Here is an 8,020-nt window from a genome sequence, read left to right as displayed (position 1 = left end):
GTCGGTTGCTGAGTCCCAGAGTTGTTTTATCAAAGTTTAGCTTTGGGGTCAGGTTTCAATAAAAAAAAACTTCAGTAGTTTCCTCTTAAACAAAAACATACACATAATACATATATATGCACTACATATACATAACACACACACACATAAATATATGTACACACACATCACCCACACAATACAGACAGATACACACATATATATACACACACACTACATCACACATATACACACAAATATATACATACAAACATACATACATATACAGCCATGAACATATATACACACACACACACATGCACACACACAGAAATAGAAAATGGATTGGAATTTTAAAATATTTCTAAGATTTTGTAAAATGAAAATGGAAATTTTAACACATTTATTTTTTTACCCTGTGGTTGTTTTATTTTTTATTTTATTTTATTTACTTATTGAATATTTTTGATATGAAATTACTAATTCATAAAATCAATTTTTCCATAAACCCAAATTTGAGGGGGCGTTTAATGAGAAATTTAAATTTAAACTTCAAGTAAATTCCAGTGAAAAACTAGATTTTAAAAAATTCCTATTTAAATTGTTGTTGTTATTATTATTATTATTATTAGTATTATTATTATTTAGGCAGTGAGCTGGCAGAATCGTTAGTACGCTGGACGAAATTGTTAGAGGTATTTTGCCCATCACTACATTGTGAGTTCTGCCAAGATCAAGTTCATCCTTTCAGAGTAACTAGAATAAGTACCAGTTGCATACTGGGGTTGATGTAATTGACTCATCCCATCTCCCAAAACTGCTGCCCTTGTGGCAAAATTTGAAACCGTTATCATTATTATTATTATTATTATCACAAAGGTAGCAAGCTGGCAGAATCGTTAGCATGCCAGGTGAAATACTTAGCAGCATTTCGTCAGTCTTTATGTTCTGAGTTCAAATTCGGTCGACGTTGTGCTTGTTTGTTTGTCCAGAGTAAAAAGAGAAAAAAAAAAAATTAAGTACCAATCGGGTACTAACACACACACACACACACACACACACACACACACTGGCAGGCTTCTTTCAGTATCCATCTACCAAATCCCCTCACAAGGACCATTCCATCAATTTACAGAGTGGGCTCAGTGCATTTTTTTCTTGGCACCAGCACAAGAAGGATTACATTGTACGACTATCAACTATCATGAACACCAGTGCTGGATTAACCATTGAGCAAAATAAGCACAATATTCAGGGGATCAAAGGAAGTGAGGAAACCATAGAAATGGTAGATGGTTTACAGCACAAAAGAAATCACTTTAAACTTGTTGAAGTGGGTTACATGATCGGAAATATAATTTCAAAGTGTTCATGGTGTCATAATGAGGATCTGATCCATGACTTTGCAATTAAAGCAAGAAGAAAACTTTTCAAATATAAATAAAGTAAAAATATACAAAAATAAACATTTTCTTCCATCTTGCTGTTTTGTTTCTTTTTGAAAAATAAAAATTTATTTTATGGTTTGTTGTTGTTTATATTTTGGATTACATGTATATATGGGGGGCACCAAAATCTCTCAAGTGCTTAGGGCCTCTTTGAGTCTTAATCTGGCCATGACCAACACCTCTGCTCTATTATCACCACTACCACTACTGTCATCATTGTTATTGTCATCACCCTCGTCAGTCATTGTCATTTTGTTATTTTACTTGTGTCAATCACCAGATCAAGGCCATGCTGAAGCACTGCTGCCAATAATATAAAGCCCAGTTGTTAGCCAAGATAATCATGTCACAGATCTCTATTTATCAAACATCAGCCCATGGCCACCCCTGCCACAATGGAAAGCGGACATAAAACGATATATTCAAGACTAGATTGTCCAATGTATCTTTTGCAGACTGAAGGTTGTCGGGATGGTCTGTGGGGGTGACTGGTTGAGTTGATGAATGAAAAATGTTTCTTGGGCTGCGTCTAGAAGTGAACAACACCCACAAACATTTGACAAGATTTTATTATTGCACAAAGTCAAAACTACGTTAGCCTTTGACAGATAACAACAGCAATAAAGAAATACTGGAAGAGAGGCCCTGCTTGGAATGGTGGGACAAACTGCAGCTTGTCCAACACAACTGGAAACAATTGTGCTATATTCATGGTGACGGAGGTTCCTATCATTTATCTGCGCTATCTGTCTTAGCCACCTTCCGGGGTCATCTGGGTGTAATGCATGCTGAACTGTTACTGTAGGGGGCTGGAAGCCAGGTTCTGGAATGTTTGAGAAAACCTGCCCACACCATCACCTCACGCTGATTGGTTGGTTAATAAACTGATCGTGTAAAACAAAGGTGGTTTGCTTGTGATGTCTGATGTGTGTGTGTGTATGCATTTGCACCCCCACCCTCCACCTGACAACTGGTGTTGGTGTGTTTATGTCCCTGTAACTTAGCAGTTTGGCAAAAGAGATTGACAGAGTAAGTACCTGGCTTAAAAAGAAAGAACTTACTAGGGTTGATTCATTCAACTAAAATTCTTCAAGGTAGTGCCCCAGCATGGCCACAGTCAAGTGACTAAAACACTTAAAAGAAAAACGATACGGAACGTAATGAAAGAATACATAAGGGGGTAAAGATTCGTTTCAGTTTATTTCTTAATAAAATTGGTAAAATTCCCCAGATATTATATTTTTAATTTTAGTTTCTCACGAGAATTTTATGGTATAAATACACTCAGATATTTAGAGATATATTATATTTCTAGTGCACAGCTTTACTGGGTTCGCTTACTTGGTTTCAGCCCATGCTAAGGCACCACCTTTAAGCATCTAAGTTAGTCATTTTGGTTTCAAATTTTAGCACAAGACCAGCAATTTTCATGGACAGGGGTAAGTCGATAACATTGGCCCCAGTGCTCAACTGGTACTTATTTTATCGACCCTGGAAAGATGAACAGCAAACTTGACCCTGGAGGAATTTGAACTCAGAACCTAAAAACAGAGGAAATGCTGCTAAGCTTTTTACCCAGCATGCTAAAAGTTCTGCCACCTCACTGCCTTAATTAAAATGATAATAATAATGATAATGATTTCAAATTTTGGCACAAGGCCAGCAGTTTTGGGGTGGATGCAAGTCAATTACGTTGCCCCCACCCCAGCACTCAACTGCTATTTATTTTATCGACCCTGGAAGGATGAAAGGCAAAGTCGACCTCAGTGGAATTTGAACTCAGAATGTAAGGCAGGTCAAATGCTGTTATGCCCGGTGCGCTAACGCTTCTGCCAGCTCTCTGTTTACAAGTGAGGTAATATCTTCCGCACGGCCAGGCAGCTTTTTCATGGAAGACTGGAAACGAACAACCTTGCTTGTATGACAGTGATGCTCATTTACAACCATTACATGATGCCAAGACAAGAGTATATACACACACACATACACTATATGATGAGCTCCACACAGCTTCTGTCTACTAAATTCACCATAGACCCAGGTCTATAGCAGAAAACATTCCATAAATGCTGCACAGTAGGATTGAAACTGAGACCTCATGGTTGGAAAGCAAGCTTCATAACCACATAATCATGACTGCAATAATAGCAAACAAACATCCTATTTTATATGTGTGTGTGTATATAGGGTGCACTGGGCATTTCTGAATAAATTTTGGTAGGCCATAAAGGAAAGCTGACTCAATCTAATTTTATGTAGGATGCACCAAATTTTAACTTTCTCATTTCTCTTTCAGTTGTATCAATCTCATCAACATGACAAACAAAATAAACAGACACATGGTGCTCATATCTCTAGTTGTCAGCCACAATGATGTGATGACTGCCAATAATTGAACATAGCCAGGCCTTTTATGTTCAGGATCAGGAAAGCACAAGGCCCCTAGTGAGGAAGTGTAATCCATAGCAAAGAGAAAAACACTTTCAGCATTTAGATGTTATGATGGCAGATTGCACCCAGTAAGATCAGGATGTCATCAATGACAATTCCAGTTGGTCAAATAAAAGCCATCCTTGAGTAGCTTGGGTTTCAAGGGTCCATTATCAAGTGTTTGGCATGAGGGCATCAGGCACAAGCCCTGCATGATGAGGAGAAAGTAGAGCATGTCCAACAAAACTCAGGACAACTACGAGACAATGTGAACCCTTCCCCCATCATGTGGCCCCCTAGCTCTCCTAATTTCAGCCCCCAAACAGCTACATCTACACCGTTGTTGCGAGGTAGGAACCAGCTGGTGGTTCCAAAGTGCCAAAAACTCATTAGGAGCTACCACCATGAGAAGGACAACTGTAGAGCATCCACCCAATCTTAGCATGGGGTTCTTTCCATGGCCACAACAGGAAATGACATTAGGAGAGGGGCAAGTTTTGTTGAATGGTTTGTTTCTTTGATGTATCTAATTAAATAAGTTGTTTTTCTCAATGCATGTTGGTTTTTTTCTTTGTTTTCCTTGTTTTTTTTTACTGTTTCATGTCTTGTTTTGCTCTCAGTTGCCTGGTGCACCTTGTATAAATCTTTTGCTTTTTATCTGTTTCAGTCATTAGAGTGCGGCCATGCTGGGGCACCTCCTTCAAGAATTCCAGTCGAATGAATCAACCCCAGTACTCATTTTGTTTTTGAAGCCTGGTACTTTTTTTTTTTGGTCTCTTTTGCTAAAGCGCTTTGTTAAAGAGATGTAAACACACCAACACTGGTTGTCAAATGGTGAGGGGACAAACACAAGCATGCACACACACACATGCACAAATACACACACACACACACACATGATGAATTTCTGAAATGAGATGAAGGCACAAAATAATCATCCAAAATTCTGACTACCTCCTTTTTCTTTTCACATCCATACATGATGGGTTTCTTTCAGTTTCTATATACTTAATCCATTCACAAGGCTTTGGTTGGCCTGAGGCTAGAACTGTAAACCATGTGGTAGGGGAGCCCTCTATAAATGTGTTTGTGTCAGTATTTGTCCTCTACCACTGCTTGACAACCAGTGTTGGTGTTTTTACATCCTTGTAACTTAGTGGTTCAACAAAATAGATCAATAGAATAAATGCCAAGCTTAAAAGAACCCATAAGTACTGGGGTCAATTCAATCAACTAAAAGTTCATCAAGATGATGCCCCAGCATGGCCACAATCTAATGACTGAAACAAGTAAAAGACGATAGATGAACTGTTTTTTTGAGTTTTGTTCTTGTTCTCTACATTCTGAGATCCCAGACGTGTGTGGTGAACTCGGCTACATGACGGGGACAAGATGGTGCCTTGTAAGAAATACACCCAAAGGAAAGCTGCCATACCCATTTCAATGATGAGCAAATAGCACTTTCCAAGGGAGGCATGCAGGGGCGATGCTGGTTTGTTGAAGAGAGATCATCAGTAATTATGAGAACTGATATTTACAGCAGCAGATTTTGGAAACTATAAATGACTGAGTTAATATTTTACTGGGGGTGTTTGCTTGCTTGTTTTTCTTTTTAATAAACTGAAATAAAATTAATTAAACTTGTAATTACATTACCATATTTCTAATGAAAAATATTGCCCATGTGTTTTAGTTAATTTTCAAAACGATTAAGAATTTGAAAGAGTTTAGTAAAATTAACAAATTTTTCATAATTAAGCCTGTAAAAAAAAAATTAACTCTTTGCAGAATACAGAGATAAGAGTAATATATAATAAGTGTTACATCATTTTCATTTAACGTAAGTTTTCCATGTTGGCATGGTTGGTAACAAATTTGTCCAGTCTAAGTGATGGGAACAATTATTATTTTTATTATTATTGAAAATGACATAAAACAGGAACTTAACTTACGAAAACCTACTTTAACCCTTCCATTTCCGTATTTATTTTGAGGTGCTCTGCGTTTCTTTCAATTATTTTAAATATAACAAAGAATTTAGTAAAATAACTTAGTTATCATTCAGCTAGTGTTAGGAACATAAATTGTGACTAAGGTTTGGTGGAAGACTTTAATTCAAAACTTATGAAAACAAGACAGAGGTGATTTCAACCAGGTTGGTAACGAAAGGGTTAATACAATTATGATGGAAGTTTCTAACTTATGTTTAGAACCAAAAGTGCAGTCTCAGACAAGTTGGCACCACAGAGTCAAGGTCCATAGAAACAGTGCAGATAAGAGATGGGAGATAAATGTCCAGTGTTGCTGTTGTCTGAGAGATTTCATCATCTTAATGAGACCAGAACAAATGCTTCCAATTCTGGTACAAGGCCAGCATTTTAAGGAGGAGAGGGTTACTCAATTACATAGACCCTTCCACCCCATCCCAGTATTTCACTGGTAGTTTATCAATCCCAGAAGGATGAAAGGCAAAGTTGACCTTGGTGGGATTCGAACTCAGAGCACAGAGAAATAGAATGAATACTTGAAAGCAATCTATCCAATGCTTTAATGATTCAGCCAACAAGATGCATATATCATGCTATATTATATTACATACACACACATATGTATACATGTGTGTGTGTATATATATATATATACATATACATACAAGTGTGTGCGCATTTGTATACGTGGGAGGTATGTGCTTTTAAGAGTGAAATTTTATATGAGTGTACAAGTATGAGGATTTCTACTTGTGTATCTATGGCTGTTGTGCATACATGCATGTGTATGTATGTTGGTAGGTATGCATGTATGCATCAACCAACTCCCCGTGTGTGTGTGTGTGTGTATGTATATAGTTAAATATATATGCATTTATGTATATAAACATACTGTCACATTCTTTTCTCATTACATTCTTGGAATTGTAATAAGGAATTTATTTTAAACTATATCCATTTCACATGGTGCCAGATCCCTGTTTCCTATGTCCCTGAGGGGCCACAGACCAGCTAAACACAATTGGCTTGCCACCACCCTTGAAACAAAACAGGAATTAAACCATTCCCTCCAGGGACCTAAACATGGATCACAGGCTCCTAAATACACAACTATTAATTTCACTCACCTGTGCGCCAGTTTTTGCCAGTAACAGCCTCTGTCCCCCGAGGACATGGTTATGGCTACTAAAATAGAATTTATTATTTCCCTAGATTTATTTTCTCCTCTTTAATATCCAGAAAGTTATTGTCTGTCACTTTTGGCAGGCAGATTATTAATAGTGGCAGCAGATTCTTCATGAATGGAATCTGAGATTTGAGATGAAGCTTTCACCACATATCTGTTGTCATCAATTATACTTTTCACTATACAACACATGACATAACTTATGACAGATTAAGGCATGTGGCATGAGTAGAGATGCTTATACTGTGACTAACCTGTAGAAGGCTGAGCATTAAATTCAACAATATTAGGATGTAAAACTGGCAGAAACGTTAGCACACCGGGCGAAATGCTTAGCAGTATTTCGTCTGTCTTTACGTTATGAGTTCAAATTCCACTGAGGTTGACTTTGCTTTTATCCTTTCGGGGTTGATAAATTAAGTACCAGTTGCATAGTGGGTCGATCTAATCGACTGCTCCACCTCCCCCAAAATTCTGGGCCTTGAGCCTAGAGTAGAAAAGAATATTAGGATGTGAAACAATAACAACCATCCTTTTTATACCTTTCATTTGCTTCAGTCATTAGACTACGGCCATGCTGGGGCACCAATTTTGGACTTCATTTTAAGAGAAGGTATATTCACGAAACAGTTGTGGGAACTTTTAAACATTTTAAAACTTTTTAATGATCATAGCCGGTGGCATGTAAAAAGCACCCACTACACTCACGGAGTGGTTGGCGTTAGGAAGGGCATCCAGCCGTAGAAACATTGCCAGATCAGACTGGGCCTGGTGCAGCCTTCTGGCTTCACAGACCCCAGTTGAACCGTCCAACCCATGCTAGCATGGAAAGCGGACGCTAAACGAAGATGATGATGATGATGACACGAGGGGAAGTCAAAAGTTATCCATACTTTTGCCATAACATACCTTTATTAGTGTCACACTGCCTTCTACTCATGCGTGCTTATAGTTGGTACTATTGTGTTCACGTGATCGAAGTTTGAGTC

At 37.8% G+C, this 8,020-nt stretch overlaps 1 protein-coding gene across 4 annotated transcripts in view; it reads right to left on the bottom strand.

The window, feature by feature from the left end:
* Positions 1-8,020, bottom strand: part of LOC115223618 (WD repeat-containing protein 13) — a 234,336-nt gene that overhangs the window by 43,435 nt on the left and 182,881 nt on the right. The gene's annotated exons all lie outside the window — the stretch shown is intronic.

Source organism: Octopus sinensis, linkage group LG23 (assembly GCF_006345805.1).
Source record: "Octopus sinensis linkage group LG23, ASM634580v1, whole genome shotgun sequence".
NCBI classification, from domain to species: domain Eukaryota; kingdom Metazoa; phylum Mollusca; class Cephalopoda; order Octopoda; family Octopodidae; genus Octopus; species Octopus sinensis.
The sequence above is the reverse complement of the archived record's forward strand: the minus strand, read 5'-3'. Positions and strand labels throughout refer to the sequence as shown.